The following is a 10,587-nucleotide window of genomic DNA, read 5'->3' as shown; positions in this document are numbered from 1 at the left end:
TGACGAAGTGAAAAGGAAGCCTGTAACAAAAAACAAATATTCCAAAACATGCATCCTGTTTGCAACAAGGCACTAAAGTAACACTGCTGAAGTACTAACACTAATTGCCTAGCAGAGAAGAGCACATATCCCTGTACAAATTCCTGATTGCCTAGGTGAGGGAAACCACTCCCCATCCCATACAGCCACTGATTACCAAAACAACAACAATCACAAATTGCCATGCACTTTAAAGGAAAAATCCACTGCCCATGTTATGTCAATGTTATGTCAATGGGCCGAGCGGTGCATTCTGGGCGATTCGGGACAAGGGGCACTCTCCTTCAAGTCAGTGAATGAGAGTCTATTGGGCACTAGCTCAAAAACCCAACATTTACACATTTACACTAATTTCGTTAACAAGAAGTACAACATTACACATCTTTTCCAGAGGAAAATAGGCAGGTTTCTCGACATATACACCGACTTTGAGAAGGGATTGCGTGATGATTAGCATAGCGACCGCATGACGCAGCATGACAACGTGAACGCGATTGGTCAACAGTCTACTGGGTGATGTGATTTTACGTTCGTCATTCATTGAATTCCTCTCTCCTGTTTATAATATCTCTGACAATGGCATCATGCAACGCACCCTGGACTAAAGAGGCAGACAAATACGAAAAAAATGTGCTTTAACCCTCTGTTAAATTACACATTTCTCTAAGAATATCGCAAAAAAAATGTGATCAATGGGAGAAGTCATCCTGCCGAGTTATGACACTGGCCAGTGCTGAAAATCGGAGGTGTATGAGATGACAAATGTTTTCACGCTCTAAAAGTCGTATTCCTATGAGAGCGACTTTATCACAGTGCTACGTAATACCGACCGGATTTCTATGTTGTGTTGCCTCTCTTGTCGATATGTGTGTTTTGTCCTATATTTATATGTTATTTATTTATTTTTTAATCCCAGCCCCCGTCCCCGCAGGAGGTATTTTGCATTTCGGTAGTCTGTCATTGTAAATACGAAATTGTTCTTAACTGACTTGCCTAGTTAAATAAAAGGTAAAAAAAAAAAAATATAAATGAACATTCAGCAGTTCACACCAAGTAGGCTACTGGGAAGACGAACAGCATTTAAAGTAAATGGCCTTAGCGAACAAAAAGACAACACCTTAAAATAAAAGAATGGTGTGACGATAACTATACCTATCAACAGTCGCTATTTGTTGCAATATTCGATAGGTAGCTGTCAAGAGTATTACAGAACGGCAATATTAGTTGCAGAATGATTTGTCTGTGTTACTATTTTATAAGGCAAAACGTTACATGCAACTGCACGTGGCTCGTTGGTCTAGGGGTATGATTCTCGCTTCGGGTGCGAGAGGTCCCGGGTTCAAATCCCGGACGAGCCCTTGTTTTTATATCTCGACTTTGGCTAAATTAAATGGAAGCAAATCATGTATGCAAGCAGTAACACAAGATAAACGTTATTAAAAATACGATTTGTTATGATGGTATTTCGTTCTGGTTAGGGGCGAAAATCCGGCTTGATGTAAAATGAACACTATATATGCTGTCTTTTTGTGTAACTATAACGTGGCTCGTTGGTCTAGGGGTATGATTCTCGCTTTGGGTGCGAGAGGTCCCGGGTTCAAATCCCGGACGAGCCCGCTTTTTTTCAGTCCCGGACTCATACTTACTCCTAAAACTATGCAGATCATTAACATAGATGGAGAAATTAAGACGTCTTTGGATAAAGTAGATTTTTCTTTAGTTTTTATGTTTGACTGTCATATCTGTTACTGTTTGTAGGGGGCAGTATGTCCCAGTTATTGCAAGTCACCATCAACCTGTTTTTTTTGTCTCATGTCATCCTGTCGAATTTCCAGAATTTCGGAAGGTAGTTTATTCCATCAGGCTGTGCAACACAGTAGATTCCATAGAATCACTTTATTAAATGCGTGCCATACCGTGCTGTGTGTTGTCTATGCCGGTTATCTTTCGGGGTCCTGTTGTTGACTTTAGATATATTGTAGAGCCCCACACATAATAATACTGCTTGCAAAATACCTTTCTGTCCACATGTCTTTCTGTCGTGCTCAAGACAGGCAGGTACATAGTGACAGACAGGCTCGTGGTCAAGGCAGGCAGAATGGTCAGGCAGGCGGGTACATAGTGACAGACAGGCTCGTGGTCAAGGCAAGCAGAATGGTCAGGCAGGCGGGTACAGAGTCCAGATACAGGAAAGGGTCGAAACCGGGAGGACTAGAAAAAGTAGTACGGTAAAAACACGCTGGTTGACTCAACTAAACATACAAGACAACCTGGTACAGAGAGACAGGAAACTCAGGGATAAATACACCGGCACAGAGAGACAGGAAACACAGGGATAAATACACTGGCACAGAGAGACAGGAAACACAGGGATAAATACACTGGCACAGAGAGACAGGAAACACAGGGATAAATACACTGGCACAGAGAGACAGGAAACACAGGGATAAATACACTGGCACAGAGAGACAGGAAACACAGGGTAAATACACTGGCACAGAGAGACAGGAAACACAGGGATAAATACACTGGTACAGAGAGACAGTAAACACAGGGATAAAAACACTGGCACAGAGAGACGGGAAACACAGGGATAAATACACTGGGGAAAATAAGTGACACCTGGAGGGGGTGAGGACAATCGCAGGAACAGGTGAAACAGATCAGGGCGTGACATCCTCTCTCCGTCATCTTACTCACAGCCGAGTTGACACTGCCTAGCTGTACCAGCTAGTTTCTGATTTATTTCACCAGGTAGCCGAGTTGACACTGCCCAGCTGTACCAAATATACATTTCTAAATGTGAACGTAACAAACAACCAATCTGTTCAGCTAGTTTCTGATTTATTATTTATTTTACCAGGTAGCCCAGTTGAGAACAAGTTCTCATTTACAACAGCGACCTGGATAAATCCGCAACCAAGATGGGGGAGTTCAGTGGGTGAAGGTTACATTTCCTTTACTGAGTGACTAACATATTCAAATCAAAACACAACGTGTGCAAATACTGTTGGACAAAAAAAGTGTCTCTAATTATGATTTAAAACAATGAAGGTTAATTCATGTTGTAGCTCTGGGATGACATTTTATTATTTTTTTAAAAGTTTATTTAGTAAACTTTAACGGCATTGTTGGTGTAAAGGTTTGTATAAGTAAGTATTTCACGGTAAGGTCTACCTACACCTGTTGTATTCGGTGCAATTGACAAATTAAATTAAATTTGAACTGTTATTTTAGCTTTCTGTTTTGTATGTAGCTTGCACTTCAATGGCATGATAACTCTTCTCGTTCAATTTGTCAGGCAATCACATGTACCTGCGGGGAAAGGATGGCCAGCCACACAGGAGGGTGATTTTCACTAAGGAGGAGAAGGACGCCATACTGAATGAAATGCTTGCTGGCCATTTTGGGGTAAAGGGGATGATTGCCAAACTTAACCTACATCCCCTGGCGTCAAGGATGTGGACAGCTGGGAAAGTGAAATAACCTTTTGTTTATCAATCACATTCTATTATATCTGACATTGACTGTCATATCAGAGAGCACACAATGTTTCAATGTGCCACGTTGTGCCTAAAGATGATCGGTAAGTGGCACAAGTCACATTTTACTAAGTTGTTTTGTAATGGCTGCTTTTATTTGACCACAACAGAGTTCAATATTATAGAATGTTTCTGTGTCAGTATCCTTACACATATGAAAATCTGCATACTGTATGAAGGACATTTCAGGTGAGACCCAGATGTAGACAACTTTGAAGTAACAACAGTTTATTAAATCGAACAGGGCAGGCAAAAGGCAGGTCAAGGGGCAGTAATCCAGAAAGGTGGGGAAAAGGTACAGGACGGCAGGCAGAATGGTCAACACCGGGAAAACTAGCAAACAGGAACAATCGACAGACAGGAACCGAGGGGAAAACCGCTGGTAGGCTTGAAGAAACAAAACTGGCAACAGACAAACAGAGAACACAGGTATAAATACACAGGGGATAATGAGGGGAGATGGGCGACACCTGGAGGGGGGGGTTGGAGACGAGGACAAAGACAGGTGAAACAGATCAAGGTGTGACAATAGGACACAGATACGGGTGAGAATAAAGTCAACTTCTCTGGAACACTTTAAATGTTAGGGGTGGACCTCATCGTACTCTTCACTAAATCCAGGATTGGCAACAGCTGGTGTCTGACGGTGACTGATCACTTTACCAAGTGGGTTGAGGCAATACCCATTAAGGTCAGTAAAAGGAAGACAACGTGCTTTACTCTCAATTCCCTTCTGTAACCCATTAAAAGGGTGGTAGGAACCAAACAGATATTTGTTTTGTATGATACCCATCAAGGATGAAACTGGGGAGTCCATCATCGCCTTGGAGGTGGCCATCTTCAAAACCCACGGTTCTCCTGAGGTCAGCTTGAGTGACCGAGGTCGTGAACTCTGGAACAAGGTATGAATGTTATATTTATTTTTTTATTTTTTTTACAATTCGTTTTTTGGTTTTCCATGGTACATAATCAGACACATTTCAAAATCTTCCACTGTCAATCGATATCACTTTCCTACCCCCTCCTCCAGGTTTGGATGAACGGACCAACTAGACTCTCAAGACCCTCAAGACTGCCATGGACAAGTCCCTTGACGGGTACCAGGAACGGTGGGAGGACAACCTGAAGGTCATTCTCTTTGAACACAACGGCAGCGTCCAGGCCTCCACCGAGTACTCGCCCTATTGCCTGCCGTGCGGACGGGAGCCACAGCTGTCGACTGCGGTAAACAATGCAACTGTATATACAATTATTGCATATACTTTCGTTTATCAAATGTGTGATTTACTTAGCGTTGTTGTTTGTCTATTGCAATTTTTTGATTTAACATAACTTTCAGATCACTGAAACCTGAGACCTGATGTGGCGGAGGTTGTCGAAACAGACGAGGTAAAAATGATTGTTCGTTGTTTATTTATTTTCATACAAGCCAGTGTATGAATTAAACGGATTTGCATATGAATGGAGTGGAAATTAGCTGACGTTGTGATCTGTAAGTTAAGAAACATTAATGTGTCACGCACATTACACATTTTTCTTTGCTATTTGCCAAAACGTAGTGACGTTTTTAAGACAATTATTTCATGTCGAAACGGTAAACAAGGGACCCAAAAGTAGTTTGGAAGTAATGTTTCCATCTTATTAGGCTCCCGAATGACGTAGTGGTCTAAGGCACGCCATAGCAGTGATAGAGGCGTCACTACAGATCCTGGTTCAATTCCAGGCTGTATCACAACTGGCTGTGATTGATAGAATTTGTTCTTAACTGCATTTTTTGCTAGTTAAATAAGTGAGCTAAACAAAACGTGTTTAAAACAGAAAAAATTGTCACAGGAATCAGTATTTTATTACGGGGATGACGAGGACATTATTTAGGCGGTAATGAGCTTCAAAATTTGGCATATTAGGTCATCACGCTGTTGATATAGCAACGGAAGCTAATAGTTTATCGAATTCCATTTTGACGCAGGGGGGTAGACACATTTTGGCTGGGGGACATTATTTGGCCGCGACAGGCCCGACGTGCTACACTGGACCGTGTACAAGGACTTCTCTCAGAAAGTAGGTTGTGTGAGAACTGTCGTGTTTTTGCAACTGTCGTGTTTTTGCAACTGTAGTGTTTTTGCAACTGTAGTGTTTTTGCAACTGTCGTGTTTGTGCGAACATTGCAGTAGTATTTACTGTAGTGTTTTTGCGGTTTTAAGTATACTGTAGTATTTACTATAGTATTCTACACAATTCTACAGTATATTAGGTACTACATATGATCGAGGGATACTAAGGTGTGAAATATAGTATTGTACAGCTTACTACAGAATTGGATAGTACATACTGTAGTAGTCTCTCGTAAACTGTAGTATTTTTTCATGTGGGATGTCTTGTTTTACATTCTGCTACCTCCTAATGAACTCCTAATCAATTGTGGGGATAGATCAGAGGGACACAGAGGTAAATAACAACAAGCAGCAGTAGTACTGTCAGGTCATACAGTCAGAGACGCATAGAGTGATGGGGTTTTTATACATGTAGCCTGATGGGGTTTTTATACATGTAGCCTGATGGGGTTTTTATACATGTAGCCTGATGGTTTTTTATACATGTAGCCTGATGGGGTTTTTATACATGTAGCCTGATGTTTTTTTTTTATACATGTAGCCTGATGTTTTTTTTTTATACATGTAGCCTGATGTTTAGCCTTTTTTTTTTATACATGTAGCCTGATGGGGTTTTTATACATGTAGCCTGATGGGGTTTTTATACATGTAGCCTGATGGGGTTTTTATACATGTAGCCTGATGGGTTTTTTATACATGTAGCCTGATGGGTTTTTTATACATGTAGCCTGATGGGGTTTTTATACATGTAGCCTGATGGGGGTGTGTACGTGTAGCTTGATGGGGGTGTGTACGTGTAGCCTGATGGGGTTTTTATACATGTAGCCTGATGGGGGTGTGTACGTGTAGCCTGATGGGGGTGTGTACGTGTAGCCTGAGGGGGTGTGTACGTGTGGCCTGATGGGGGTGTGTACGTGTAGCCTGATGTTTTTTTTTATACATGTAGTCTGATGGGGTTTTTATACATGTAGCCTGATGTACATTTTTTTTATACATGTAGCCTGATGGGGTTTTATACGTGTAGCCTGATGGGGGTGTGTACGTGTAGCCTGATGGGGGTGTGTACGTGTAGCCTGATGGGGTTTTATATGTGTAGCCTGATGGGGGTGTGTACGTGTAGCCTGATGGGGGTGTGTACGTGTAGCCTGATGGGGGTGTGTACGTGTAGCCTGATGGGGGTGTGTACGTGTAGCCCGATGGGGTTTTGTACGTGTAGCCCGATGGGGGTGTGTACGCGTAGCCCGATGGGGGTGTGTACGCGTGGCCCGATGGGGGGTGTAGCCGCGTGGTCCGATGGGGGTGTGTACGCGTGGCCCGATGGGGTGTGTACGCGTGGCCCGATGTGGGTGTGTACATCTAGTCTGATGTGGGTGTGTACATATAGCCTGATGTGGGTGTGTTTGGGATGGACTCTACCTTTCTTAAAAACTACAAAGAGTCACTCATTGGCCCCATTACTAAGGTCACCAACACATCTATTGGTCTCGGTGTGTTTCCAAGGGTATGGAAGTCGGCCATAATAACGGCCATCTTTAAATTAGGCGACCCTGCTAACGTGAGTAACTACAGGCCCATTAGTATACTACCTGTGGTGTCAAAGGTTGTTGAAAAGTGTGTAGCAGAACAACTGATTGCCCACCTCAACAACAGCCCCTTCACATTACACTCCATGCAGTTTGGCTTCAGAGCGAAACACTCCACAGAAACGGCCAACTGCTTTCTTCTGGAAAATGTGAAGTCCAAGATGGACAAAGGGGGTGCTGTTGGGGCTGTGTTTCTGGACCTAAGGAAGGCTTTTGATACTGTTAACCATGAGATTCTCATCACAAAATTGTCGAAGTTCAACTTTTCCCCTGATGCCTTGAGATGGATGAAATCATACCTTGAAGGCAGAACTCAGTGTGTCAGAGTGAGCAATGAGCTGTCGCCCACTCGTAGCTATGATGTGGGCGTGCCCCAAGGGTCAATACTGGGGCCCCTCCTGTTCAGCCTGTACATTAATGATCTGCCTTCTGTCTGTACTGGGTCTGAAGTTCAAATGTATGCAGATGATACAGTGATATATGTGCATGCAAAGAGCAAACAACAAGCTGCACAAGAACTCACTACTGTAATGGTCCAGGTTACAAAGTGGCTCAGTGACTCACTACTGTAATGGTCCAGGTTACAAAGTGGCTCAGTGACTCACTACTGTAATGGTCCAGGTTACAAAGTGGCTCAGTGACTCACTACTGTAATGGTCCAGGTTACAAAGTGGCTCAGTGACTCACTACTGTAATGGTCCAGGTTACAAAGTGGCTCAGTGACTCACTACTGTAATGGTCCAGGTTACAAAGTGGCTCAGTGACTCACTACTGTAATGGTCCAGGTTACAAAGTGGCTTAGTGACTCACTACTGTAATGGTCCAGGTTACAAAGTGGCTCAGTGACTCACTACTGTAATGGTCCAGGTTACAAAGTGGCTCAGTGACTCACTACTGTAATGGTCCAGGTTACAAAGTGGCTTAGTGACTCACTACTGTAATGGTCCAGGTTACAAAGTGACTCAGTGACTCACTACTGTAATGGTCCAGGTTACAAAGTGGCTCAGTGACTCGTGTTTGCATCTCAATGTGAAAAAACTGTTTGCATGTTCTTCACAAAGAGGGCAACAGATGCTACTGAGCCAGATGTCTGTGTGTCAGGGGAGAAGCTCCAGGTGGTATCTGATGCTACTGAGCCAGATGTCTGTGTGTCAGGGGAGAAGCTCCAGGTGGTATCTGATGCTACTGAGCCAGATGTCTATGTGTCAGGGGAGAAGCTCCAGGTGGTATCCGATGCTACTGAGCCAGATGTCTATGTGTCAGGTGCTTTCTTCTACTGAAGAGAAGGAAGGGAGGCTCCAGGTGGTATCTGATGCTACTGAGCCAGATGTCTATGTGTCAGGGGAGAAGCTCCAGGTGGTATCTGATGCTACTGAGCCAGATGTCTATGTGTCAGGGGAGAAGCTCCAGGTGGTATCTGATGCTACTGAGCCAGATGTCTGTGTGTCAGGGGAGAAGCTCCAGGTGGTATCTGATGCTACTGAGCCAGATGTCTATGTGTCAGGGGAGAAGCTCCAGGTGGTATCTGATTTTAAGTACCTTGGCATCATACTTGATTCCAACCTCTCTTTTAAAAAGCATGTGAAAAAGGTAATTCAAATAACCAAATTCAACCTAGCTAATTTCCGATTTATACGAAATTGTTTGACTACAGAGGTAGCAAAACTGTACTTCGAATCTATGATACTCCCCCACTTAACATACTGCTTGACTAGTTGGGCCCAAGCTTGCTGTACAACATTAAAACCTATTCAGTCTGTCTACAAACAGGCTCTCAAAGTGCTTGATAGGAAGCCCAATAGCCATCATCATTGTCACATCCTTAGAAAGCATGAGCTCTTGAGTTGGGAAAATCTTGTGCAATACACCGACGCATGTCTTGTATTCAAGATCCTAAATGGCCTGGCTCCTCCCCCTCCACTCAGTACTTCTGTTAAACAGAAAACCCAGACATATGGCAGCAGATCCACAAGGTCTGCCATGAGAGGTGACTGTATAGTTCCCTTAAGGAAAAGCACCTTTAGTAAATCTGCATTCTCTGTGAGAGCTTCCCATGTCTGGAATACACTGCCATCAGACACACATAACTGCACCACATATCACACTTTCACAAAATGCTTGAAGACATGGCTAAAGGTCAATCAGATTTGTGAACATGGTCCCTAGCTGTGTGTTGCCGCTCTCCATGTTGTCTGTTGTCTGTAACTTGTGAGGTGTGGAAACACTTTGTTGCTTTTATGTCTTGCTGCTTTTTGTTCTATGTTGCTCTGTCTGTATGCTATGTCTTGCTTGTCCTATGTTGCTCTGTCTGTATTCTATGTCTTGCTTGTCCTATGTTGCTCTGTCTGTATGCTATGTCTTGCTTGTCCTATGTTGCTCTGTCTGTATGCTACGTCTTGCTTGTCCTATGTTGCTCTGTCTGTATGCTATGTCTTGCTTGTCCTATGTTGCTCTGTCTGTATTCTATGTCTTGCTTGTCCTATGTTGCTCTGTCTGTATTCTATGTCTTGCTTGTCCTATGTTGCTCTGTCTGTATGCTATGTCTTGCTTGTTCTATGTTGCTCTGTCTGTATGCTATGTCTTGCTTGTCCTATGTTGCTCTGTCTGTATGCTATGTCTTGCTTGTCCTATGTTGCTCTGTCTGTATGCTATGTCTTGCTTGTCCTATGTTGCTCTGTCTGTATGCTATGTCTTGCTTGTCCTATGTTGCTCTGTCTGTATTCTATGTCTTGCTTGTCCTATGTTGCTCTGTCTGTATTCTATGTCTTGCTTGTTCTATGTTGCTCGGTCTGTATGCTATGTCTTGCTTGTCCTATGTTGCTCTGTCTGTATGCTACGTCTTGCTTGTTCTATGTTGCTCTGTCTGTATTCTATGTCTTGCTTGTCCTATGTTGCTCTGTCTGTATTCTATGTCTTGCTTGTCCTATGTTGCTCTGTCTGTATTCTATGTCTTGCTTGTCCTATGTTGCTCTGTCTGTATGCTATGTCTTGCTTGTCCTATGTTGCTCTGTCTGTATGCTATGTCTTGCTTGTCCTATGTTGCTCTGTCTGTATGCTATGTCTTGCTTGTCCTATGTTGCTCTGTCTGTATGCTATGTCTTGCTTGTCCTATGTTGCTCTGTCTGTATGCTATGTCTTGCTTGTCCTATGTTGCTCTGTCTGTATGCTATGTCTTGCTTGTCCTATGTTGCTCTGTCTGTATGCTATGTCTTGCTTGTCCTATGTTGCTCTGTCTGTATTCTATGTCTTGCTTGTTCTATGTTGCTCTGTCTGTATGCTATGTCTTGCTTGTCCTATGTTGCTCTGTCT

General features: G+C 43.2%; 2 non-coding genes across 2 annotated transcripts; both read left to right on the top strand.

Moving 5' to 3' along the window:
* The first annotated feature begins 1,325 nt into the window (after nucleotides 1–1,325).
* trnap-cgg lies at nucleotides 1,326–1,397 on the top strand. Its single transcript has one exon. It is a non-coding gene; the product is annotated as a tRNA-Pro (tRNA).
* A 186-nt stretch (nucleotides 1,398–1,583) lies between these two features.
* trnap-ugg lies at nucleotides 1,584–1,655 on the top strand. Its single transcript has one exon. It is a non-coding gene; the product is annotated as a tRNA-Pro (tRNA).
* The last annotated feature ends 8,932 nt before the right edge of the window (nucleotides 1,656–10,587 follow it).

This window comes from Oncorhynchus tshawytscha, linkage group LG05 (genome assembly GCF_018296145.1).
Source record: "Oncorhynchus tshawytscha isolate Ot180627B linkage group LG05, Otsh_v2.0, whole genome shotgun sequence".
Lineage (NCBI taxonomy): Eukaryota > Metazoa > Chordata > Actinopteri > Salmoniformes > Salmonidae > Oncorhynchus > Oncorhynchus tshawytscha.
The sequence above is the reverse complement of the archived record's forward strand: the minus strand, read 5'-3'. Positions and strand labels throughout refer to the sequence as shown.